Source organism: Amblyomma mixtum, chromosome 3, assembly GCF_055824585.1.
Source record: "Amblyomma mixtum isolate Tamu chromosome 3, ASM5582458v1, whole genome shotgun sequence".
Classification (NCBI taxonomy): Eukaryota; Metazoa; Arthropoda; class Arachnida; order Ixodida; family Ixodidae; genus Amblyomma; species Amblyomma mixtum.
The window spans coordinates 168,360,046-168,370,718 of NC_143014.1; positions in this window are offsets into that span (position 1 = coordinate 168,360,046).

The window sequence follows — 10,673 nt, forward strand, 5'->3', positions numbered from 1 at the left end:
TTTATTGCTACAACAACAATAACGCCAGCTAGCAACAAAATACGCTGAGGAATCGAGGACGTCCGACTCACCAGCACGGTTACGAGCGAAGGTTCGCCCACGCCAGGACAAGAGGGAAACTCCGAGGCCGGACGGGACGAGCTGGCGGGAGCATGTTCCCACCACGAGAGAGCCTGCCGGCGAAGAGCGCCGCGCGACACGCTTGAACGCGGCCGAATCCCGAGCCGAAAAGGGCGGTCTCCTGTTGCAGCGCCCGCCTTATTAAAATAACACACTTGCATTGCGGGAAAGCGAACCACAAGGGATGGGTTGAGGGTGCATTGCGGGGAAACGAACCACAGGGGACGAGTAAAGCGCGTCCCCACAGACCCACGCGCCTGCAAGTAAATTCTATGGAGGAGTCTCCTGGTCTTCAGGCGCTTGAGGCAGGTCTTGCAGCGGAGGTCTCGCTGCCGCTGACAAGCAGGCGGCAGCGAGACGATGTGCACAGGACAGCAGGCCGGAGTGGCTCCACTAGATCTGCAAGATTTCAGAAACACACTTCGCATGCCTTTAACGTAGGTCACTGGAGGGGAAATGGCGTCCGCAAGGGCCTCGTGACTCAATGCTCAGCTCGCGAGCAAAACGTGTCGGGCGGCTGTGCAACGCAAAGTTCGAGTGAACAAAGCCCTTTCTTGAGTTGAACGAGACTGCTCAGTTCATGCGAGGTTACAAAACGGGCGGGCAGCAAAGTGCGCCCCCTCTCAACACCACGGTCCGGTGGTCTTGTCTCTTCCAACATGGTGCAGGCAGTTCTGAAAAGCTTGAGTCACTACCATTGTGACGACGACCCCCAAAAAAAAGACCCAAAACGGGTTACGTGCACGCTGCCGCGAGGAGACATCAGCTCTGCGGGGTGGTCCTACCCTGCTCACTGCACGAAGCAGCTTCTGAGCGATCGGCGCCCACCGTATTGGACGGTGTCGGAGCGCCCGGTGCCGAGCTGCAATACCAACGAGCTCGTAGCGGCACCCGTGGCCCCAGGCCATCCGGCTCCCGGAGCCGCTACTCCCAGAGTCGAAACAGACAGTAGAGAAAATATGTACAGAAAGCTCGGACCACCCACGCGGCTTCCGTACTCGCTTCGGGCTCGGCAACTCCGCGGGCGCTAGGCCTCGCGCTACCTTGATGCGGTCCAAGTGGTTCTCGTGCTGAAGCAACTCCAGAGAAAACCTGAACAATGTGCCGAATATGTCGGAAAGTTCAAACATGCTGCAGCGCAATACATCTCGCACTCAAGAAAGCGTGCTGCAGGTCCTAGCGATCAAAATTCACACTATGCCAGCACTTGTCAAGTCCGGACAAAGAGCGTTCCTCGAACCGAACAGACAATCGTACAGTGTCCCAAGAGCAAGCCCCACGTTGGGTTGCCAGATGGGTGTTTTAAATGGGGAGATAAATACGTTTTCCTCGTTTAATCGCGGCTGACACATTTCAAAACCGCCGGATACCACCCCGTGGTCGCGTACGCTATCGAGCTCACGCCGACCTCGGCGGGCCTTGCTCTGAGGGAATAAAGGAACGACACTCTGGCCGGCACAAACAAGGCATTTATTGCTACAACAATAACGCCAGCTAGCAACAAAAATCGAGGACGTCCGAGCCCGACTCACCAGCACGGTTACGAGCGAACGTTCGCCCACGCCAGGGCAAGAGGGAAACTCGATAACCAGCCGCGGTGGCTCAGTGGTAAGGCGCTCGTCTACCGAGCCGGAGTACCCGGGTTCGAACCCGACCGCGGCGGCCGCGTTTCGATAGAGGCGAGACGCAAGAGGCGCCTGTGTGCTGTGCGATGTCAGTGCACGTTAAAGATCCGCAGGTGATCGAAATTATTCCGGAGACCTCCACTCCGGCACCTCTTCTTTCACTCCTACCTTCCTCCCCTTACGGCGCGCTTCAGGTGCGCCATTTCCTTTCCTCAAAAACCAACTTTATTTAAACTCCGAGGCCGGACGGGACGAGCTGGCGGGAGCACATTCCCACCACGAGGCCGGCGAAGAGCTGAGTGCCGCGCGACACGCTCGAAAGGCGCGTTCACACTTGCTCAAAAATCTGGCGAGTGAAGCGGATTCGCTCGCCGCAAAAACGACCTGTTCTCACTTGTTCACGCGCGGGCGAGGCGGATCCGACGAGCCACTGCTGTTTCTCGCTTTTCCACACCGCGTCGCTGCTAGCGGCATACACAGATATAGTGAGAAAAGAGCATAAATTTACGCTGTCTGCGTACAATAAGAGTAAGCATGCTTACGTACGTTAAACGCAGGCGCATTCTCACTTTTAGTTCAGTGTATGCTAGCACAAACGCAAAAATAAACTTAGCATATAGTGGCGCCATCTGGTTGTTAGGGCAGGAACCATTACTGTCAACAAACCGACTCTACTGTTCAGCCTAGAAGCGGCAGAATCGTCACTCTGAATTAAAAAAACAGCAAATTTATCACTTATACGTGTTCTTAGAGGCGAGATGAGACGAAGCGAAAGACGTGTGCCACATTTCTGGCCGGTGAACGCACTGAAAAAGGCAGCAACAATGAGAATTCAATCCGAAGCGAGGGGTCCGGCTTCGAAGGGCGCCGCCATGTTGTCGCCGCGCGGCAGAAATCGGTCCAGCCCGATCGCCCTCGCCGCCCCGCTTTCCGCCTCACTCGGCGTCAAAAGCGGCCGATTCCGCTTCGCTCGCCGGATTTTTGGGCAAGTGTGAACGGGCCTGAACACGGCCGAATCCCGAGCCGAAAAGGGCCGTCTCCCCCCCGCCGCGCAGCAAACACGCCATCCGTGGAGCTCGTGTCGCTGCGACGCCGGCGCCCTCCCTTGTTACTAAAAGTAACACTTCTAGGGTGCGTTGCGGGGAAGCGAACCACAAGGGATGGGTTGAGGGTACATTGCGGGGAAACGAACCACAGGGGACGAGTAAAGCGCGTCCCCACAGTATCTACAGGGGTGGTATTCTGCCGGTGTCGCCTTTTGCGACATGTCGCATATGGGCGGGGCCTAAAAAAGTGCTTACAGATTCTCGAAGAAACGGAAAAAGCCGCCGGCACTTTCGTCTGCGGTGCATTCATTCACTCCGAGAAGCGACAATTTACCACTGCTGATTCACTAGCAGCAGTAGTTTCGTATCTTTTATAGCAAGAATATTTGTCATCACATGACGTCTAATGTTCAAAAAAACATTTGATTATTTAATATAAACTCGCTTTACTTCATTTAAGTCTATAAAACACCGTGAAAAAGTTCCAAATCTATTTTTCTTTCGTTCCGGACGGTTGTGCTAGGTTTCGGCTGCGTTTCGGGCAGTTGCAGACGGTAGCAGTGTTATAGTGTTCCTCTAGCAGTGTAGCTGGAGGTCCCATTAGGCTTGCGCGCTCCAGAATCGAGAGCGTATCTAAAAAACTAGGCTGAATTGCAGCTTAAACTTTATCGTCGAAACAAGGTAAGTCATAGCGAAAAGTAACAACACCAGTAGTTGCCGGTAAACATGCCGACCAGAATCGCAAGGACTGCTGAATTGGCTGAAGCGGGCGGCTCTCGCTTGAAAGGACGTCGCCATGTTTTCACGCCAAGGGCGCAAAAGCCGCAACTGCCGATTGCGTTCGTACGCTAACGGTAGCCCGTCGCCCGCGCGAATCGCTTCAGCGCATTCCGTTGTTCGACTAAGCGTAGTAAATAGGGGCGACGTCACGATGACGTAGCAGGAAGGCGGGTCCGTGTCGTCACGCCGCCGTCACCGCGGCTCGAGCCAATCAGCGAAGAGCTAATGCGACATGTCGCAAAAGGCGACACCGGGAGAATACCACCCCGGGAGAATACCACCCCAGGGCCCGTATTACGGAACTTTGTCAGAAATCTGTCAAAAGTTATTGACAGTGACGTCAAAATGACGAAACGATGTGACGTCGACGCCTGACGCAAAATTGACGCAACGAGGAATCAGCCAATTACAGCAGAGCGGCGCCCCGAAGCATTTGCCTGCACGACGAGGGACCGTCTGCTAAATTTTTGCTAAAACAGTAAAGAAATGCACAGCGATAAAAATAATTATTATTTTATTTTGCCAAAAATGATGTTTAAAGCTAAAAAATATAAAGAAAAACAATAAGCGGAAGAAGTTAGCCTATTAAATTTCCTGGTGGGTAACTTTTGCTGCCGCGGGGATGCGCAGACGGCGGTAAAACAAAACCGGGTAAAACGTCAACAAGCCGCTTTGCACGTGAACAGCTGTTCCACGCCTTGATACTGTTTTCTTACGTGGCGACGAAATCAAGGTACTGTGCGGTTGTTCTAAGTGCGGAAAAATCGACGAAGCCAACTTGTTAAGGTCTGTGTTGTTCGGCTCTTACGATCGATGAAAAAAGTGTCAAAGCGTGAAGCGTTGTATGTGATGTGTGGTCGTCTGTTTCTTTTTCCTCGACCGGTAAACAGAAGACGGCCACGAAGTGCGATTTGCAGGTGAAAATAAAGTTATTTGCCAGCATAAGCATGTTTTATTTGTATGTAGCTGTGGCACAGAGGTGTCGTCGGCTGCCGAAGCTTGCATGAAAGCCGCCGGTCGCAAATAACCGCTGTGCACACAGCACCCGCCGCTGCACCGACAGCGCATTCGCACGCAAACCTCCAAATTCATCGGCGAGCCACACCGCAGTCTGCCTCTCCAGTCTAAAAAGGCGTCGGAACAGCTCGTCCGGCAAGTCAAACGCGTATTCGTGCGCCCTCCTTCGCCGTTGCTCGCGTCGCCGCAGCCACATACGACGCCGCCATTTTATGTCAAAAACTGAACGGTCCAATTTTGACCGCCTCGAAGCCGTCAAAAAAAATCGTCAAAATGCGCCTGCATAATTAGGCGTGCAACGTCACCACTTCTGTCATGTCCGTGACGTAAACGCCAGCCACCCATGACGCAAGAAAGCAACATGGCCGCCGGACACAGCCGACCAATAGGAGCGCGACTACGGCGGGGCTTTTTGACGAGTTTTTGACGCGTTTTTGACAAGTTTTTGATTTGAGAGTTCCGTAATACGGCCCCTGATCTACTGTGAAGTTTGTCGTGCTGGTCCGCGCATGCGTGTGCGCAGCGGTGATATCACCGTACGCTAAAGTATTTAAATACTTATAAAGAGTTGACTCACAGTGACGGAAAAGAACTAGGAAACTAACCAGTAAGTATGTCGGACACGAGGACGGAGAAAGAGCATTGAACGACAGGTTAAAAAGCGTAGAAAGCTGGGCTAGTTGCTAGTACTATTGTGAGACATTCCAGGGGCTAAAAAGACACGGACGAAGGTAGACGGCGTTCGTCCTATCTCGTCCACCTTCGTCCGTGTCTTTTTAGCCGCTGGAATGTCTCACAATAGACAGGTTAAAAGCGCGGAAGGTAAACATTTTATTAGTTTCAATGGAAAAGAAGCGTAGTGTAGACCTATATCGATACTGGAAAGGGGAGATCAGGAAGGAATTGTTCTGGGATAACTCAAGAGCATGCTGCTACAGAAAGAAATTTGACGAAGATGGCGCATGTGCTGTGTGTGGTAGATCTGTAGAAACATTTGAACACCTCATACTGCTCGGCGTGAGAGCGCATGGTCTCGTGGGATTTTTTTTAATATCTCGCGCACTTTCTTTTCAACGCACAAAAAACTAATCTATGGCACGTATCAAAATGAAAAATCGTGAATTAAACGTCTTTTGGGACGCTGTACAATTTCACGCTGAAATTTTCATTGGAAAGGCAGAGTATCGGTCCATTTTTTTTCTGTTCAGTTCAACTATGTAAATTAACTCCGAAGTACTTTACATGCCACAGCGACCGACAAGATGGGTAAAGTTTGCTCCACCTGTTGTACTTCGGTATATTTTAGTGCAAAAACAATTCTAGTCTCCGTGGGTTTCAGCGGTACGTGTGGTGAAGCCTCTGAGTAGCAAGTGTGACTGGCTCACTGGGCCAATGGACACCTCAACTTAACTGGTTCACCGGGTCAGTGGACTCCTCAATCGCGCTGTGAGCATGCGGTGGCGTCCGCACACGAATTGAGGCAGTTATGCGCCTTTCCCTTTCGAAACCAGCGGAAGGTTTATACTCTGTTTCATACATAGCAGGCAACGCTGCCAAAGCTAGCGCGCCTGTTGATTTTGAGAAAAGGAAAGGCGCATAACTGGTTCCTTTTGTCAGTGGACACCTCTGTCGCGCTTTGAGGTGCGTGGCGATGGTGTCCACGTGCAGAAAACCGTGCCTTGCACAATATTTTGTGCCTAGCAGTGCTAAACCACCAGCCATTTTCAATGCGAAAGCACTACTAGTTCCATTACGAGAAAATCCGGCGGTGCGTGCGTGCGTACTCGCAGATGGTACAGAAAATCCCAGCAATGGAAAGAAATATGTTGATGACTCATCAAGCGGCCGTATGACGAACACAGCAAGCCAAGCACCGCCACTTCAGACAATTCTACACATGTACAGCCGGCCAAATCTTCAGCTGGCGTGCGCGACGGCCGCTTTTTCTGTGCTCCTGCGCATCGGGATGAAGCAAACTTGCGGAAAGCTCAATATTAAGCACGGGCTTAGTGAGCCTGGGTTTAGATTTGATATCTTCGCAAGTTTGCTCCGTCATAAGCTGCAGGAGCACGGAAAACGCGGCCGTCACGCACGCCAGCTCTGTACGTCGTTCGTCTATGCATACTCCCCGCTGGTCAATCTCAATGTGGCGCCAGTTTTCCAGACATTTGCACCAAAATTGTGACGTACCGTTTGTCGTACAGCGCTCCGGGTGGTATCATACTATCACGTAGTGGTGGCTGCAGTCCGGGGAGCAGGAATACAACGAAAATGGCTTCTTAACAAAACTCTTTATTTGGGCTGACTTGCGCTCACAGTGGACCGCGATCACTGGGCGGCGGCAAAGCAACACGCGTGCTCGCGGTCGTCGAACAGATGCCTGCCGTTCTCGGCCGCGCTTCATTTAAAGCTGATAGCGAACTTACGAGATAAAGCGTGCAAAGTTAAACATTCTGGAACAACGTAGACTCGGCTCCGCCTGGATGCGATCATTGAGATAAATTCGGTCGCGTCTTGCATCACAAACAAAGCGATAAAGGGGCATACCGGCAGCTTTGAAGAATGGTTTGGTTTGGTTGGTTTATTGGGGTTTAACGTCCCAAAGCGACTGAGGCTATGAGAGACGCCGTAGTGAAGGGCTCCGGAAATTTCGACCACCTGGGGTTCTTTAACGTGCACTGACATCGCAAAGCACACCGGCCTCTAGAATTTCGCCTTCAAGAAATTCAGCCGCCGCGGCCGGGATCGAATCCGCGTCTTTCGTGTCAGCAGCCGAGCGCCGTAACCACTGAGCCACCGCGGCGGGGCGCTAACGAACAAACTACAAAGACTTCCGGCAATACGATTTCTCGTTGCATATAACTTACATGTGCTAGTCAATCTGGAGGTTGGCTTGCTACAGAGATTCGAACCGACGACATATGTACCTTCAATTGTATGCCTTCCAAGACTGTTTTAAAGCCTTTTACTTGTCACGGCCCTTTACACCGTCGGTTCTTATCGCTTTTATCTTCAGTTCTGCGCCCTTCTTCGCAACCTTTTTACACACTCATTCCCGGCGATCGCGCAGCGTTTCACATTTTCCCACGGCCTATTTATGCGCCTTGTTCTGAAATAAAATTTCAGTTGTTAGTCAGAGCTCGTGCGCGGCTCTTTTCCCGTGTCCTTTTTCCACGCGCTGTTTTTGTTTCACTTAAATTTTAGGCCAAAAATTCCCTTAAAAGAGAAAATTTCCCGTAATGGAACATCACTGCGCTCGGCTGCACGGACGCGAATGCGAACACAAGCATGCGTATGGACCTCAGGGGTGGCCTTGTGGTTCGAGCATCCGCCTTGAATGCGCGAGGTGCGGGATTCGATCCCCTGTGCCGCTGGGTGTACTCACCGGTGATGCAATAGGTACAAGCATTCCTTTGACCTGGTACTTGGTTTATCTCGGTTGAAATGCTTGGAAAATGGGTCTCTGACCCCACCTTGTGTTACGAAAAATACCTTGTGCCATGGTGCTCTTTAGGCTGCAGAGCTACTCTTGCGCCATAATTAATAATAATCACAAACATGCCCTTCCCGGGAACATTCTCTCTGTTTGCTTTGGGAAAATTGGCACACGGCATAAGGCACGGGCTGCGGGCACAGGTGGAGATATCGCGTTTAACTGACACAGAAGACACGGAACGTGCAGAGAACGGCGTACAGGCGAAGCGCGTTTCGTCTGTATGCAGTTCTGCGCATGCTCAGTGTTTTCTGTGTTAGGTAAGCGCGATATATCCGGTAAGACTTGTCGGCGCGGGATGATTATGTGATAGCACTCCCGTAGGGTGGCACTCCGTGCGGGGTCCATCCTGCCCTTCCGGTCACGCTCGGCTGCACGGACGCACTACGACGACAAACATGCTTTGCTCGCGGGAACCTTCGCTTTGTAAAATTACGGAGAAATAGTCGATAAGGCGCGAATTTCTGCACGTTATCTTTTTCGCTTAGTGAAACTCTACTGACTAGGCGTCCAGGATTAAGTGAGGTGCTCAAGGGCGTCCGCAGAATTTTTTGCAGGGGGGGGCCCCATTGGTTTTTGGCGCCGGAGGGGGGGGGGGGGGGGTATGTTCGTAGCAGAAAGGCACTATTTGCAGACTAAATTTATTTATTTATATATAAATAAAAAATAAGTTAAATACACACATGAAAGAAAAATTACAAACAGCAAATTAAAGCGTGGCTAGGAGAGATACATTGGAGTTTATCAACGAAGAAACAATCAAAATTAATAAAAATGCAAAAAAATACTGCCACTTCGTGGAGAAGAGTGCTCAGTCTTGCTGCATACGGGTTCAAGACTCACCCGGATTGATGACCAGCACACAGCACAATATGGTCACAAACACGCAACTACAGTCACTCAGTCAGTCTTCCTTGAACAGCAACTCTAGGCGCCTCGGATTTTTCTGGGCGAATTGCGTGATTACGCGGGTGATAAATTCATTTCTGTGCTTCATTACACGCTCTCGGTGCGCACTCATCATACACATTGATTGGAAAAACGGTTGAACGCGTACGTTGAAAACAAAAGATGACTATATATACAACGAAAACTTATTTACAAGATAAATGCGCGCTCGCAGCTTCATACACCTCACTCCATCTTGCTCGCGCATCCGCACAGTCGAGCAACCGCACACACACTGCTCGCCGCTCGTCGTTTTCTCGTCCGCTGTCTTGGTTGTTTTCAGCTTCGTTGACAACCGGCCACTAAAAACATCGAAGCACAAACACAGCGGCGCGCACACGTGCAAGGGATTACTTCCGCGCGACTTCCGAGGGGAAGGGATACTCGCCACTCCGGTCGGAAAATTTGTTTTGTGTGTTCTTATGGTGTTCAGAGCCCCCAAAACGACTCAGGCTATGAGGGACGGAGTAGTACAGAGTTCCGTATAATGTCGACCTCCTGGGTCTCTTTCCCATGCACTGACATCGCACAGTACATGGGCGCTGTTGTGATTTGAGACCTAGCCAGAGGTGACAGGCGAGCCAGGCAGGCGCCATCGGGCTGCGTTGACCAAAGGCGCTGGTTTTCGGCGAAGACGCAAGGAACGCTGGTGTGGGGGCGCCTCTAGAGACTGCGTCGCCGTGAACAAAAGCAGCTAATCCCCTTTGCCGAAGATTCTGAAAGCGGCGCTTCTACCGAACTGCGCTCTCCCGTGGATCGGAGGAGACAGCGAGCGGCGGCGCCCACTCATCGCCCGCTTGCCCCTGAGCAGCCCGACAAAGCGGGGTGGACACGGCTGATTTGTCCTTCCCTCCTGAAGAATTCATCGGTGGCCGGCGTAACGAAGGCGAAAACAAGATGCCCTGTGCACTGTCTGCCTCCGTGTCGCTATCTGTCTAGAGATCAAAGAAACAGACACCCATCTCAAGGCGGCTCGAAACACATGCTCGTCGGTGCCGCTGTATGTCTGCAACAGGTCGCCCTTCAACAGAGCTAACGATGGTGTGGTTTGAAAACGGCGTAAAGACGCGTGCCCGGACGCGGCATTTCGCAGATGTGACCCAAAGCGTGGAAGCGGGGCTGCTTTTACCCTTTTGGCTGAGCGCACCGCCGCCCCTGGCGTGCGGCCATCACTCACGGTTCGAGTGAGTGATTTTCCAGGGGGGTGCAGCCGCCCCCCCTTGCCCCCCCCTCCGGACGCCCATGGAGGTGCTTATTAAGCATGAAATGCTTTTAGCTGCCGTCGCCGGTGCGCCGCAGGCGACTTTGGCGCCACAACGGAGGGAGAACCGAGTGGAGAACTTAAACGAACCTACTGGTGGCTACGGTGGGGGGTACGCTCGCATTCTGCCACCCTTTTGAACGGGGGCACTGCTTGGAGCGGGGTGGGTTGTGTAGGGATGGGGGAGGGGGGGGGGGGATTCGCAAGTAGCACGCGCGCAGTGGTCGACACTTGTCAGGGCTCCTTCAGCGCGAAAATTGCCGACTCCCCTGGCACGCTGCCACCGAAGCAACGCATGCTTCAGCGACAGCTTCTTCCAAGTCTCGTGGTGAGCGAAGGAAGGAGCCTACTAGCCTACTCTCTGTCCGGCAGCCCAAGCGGCG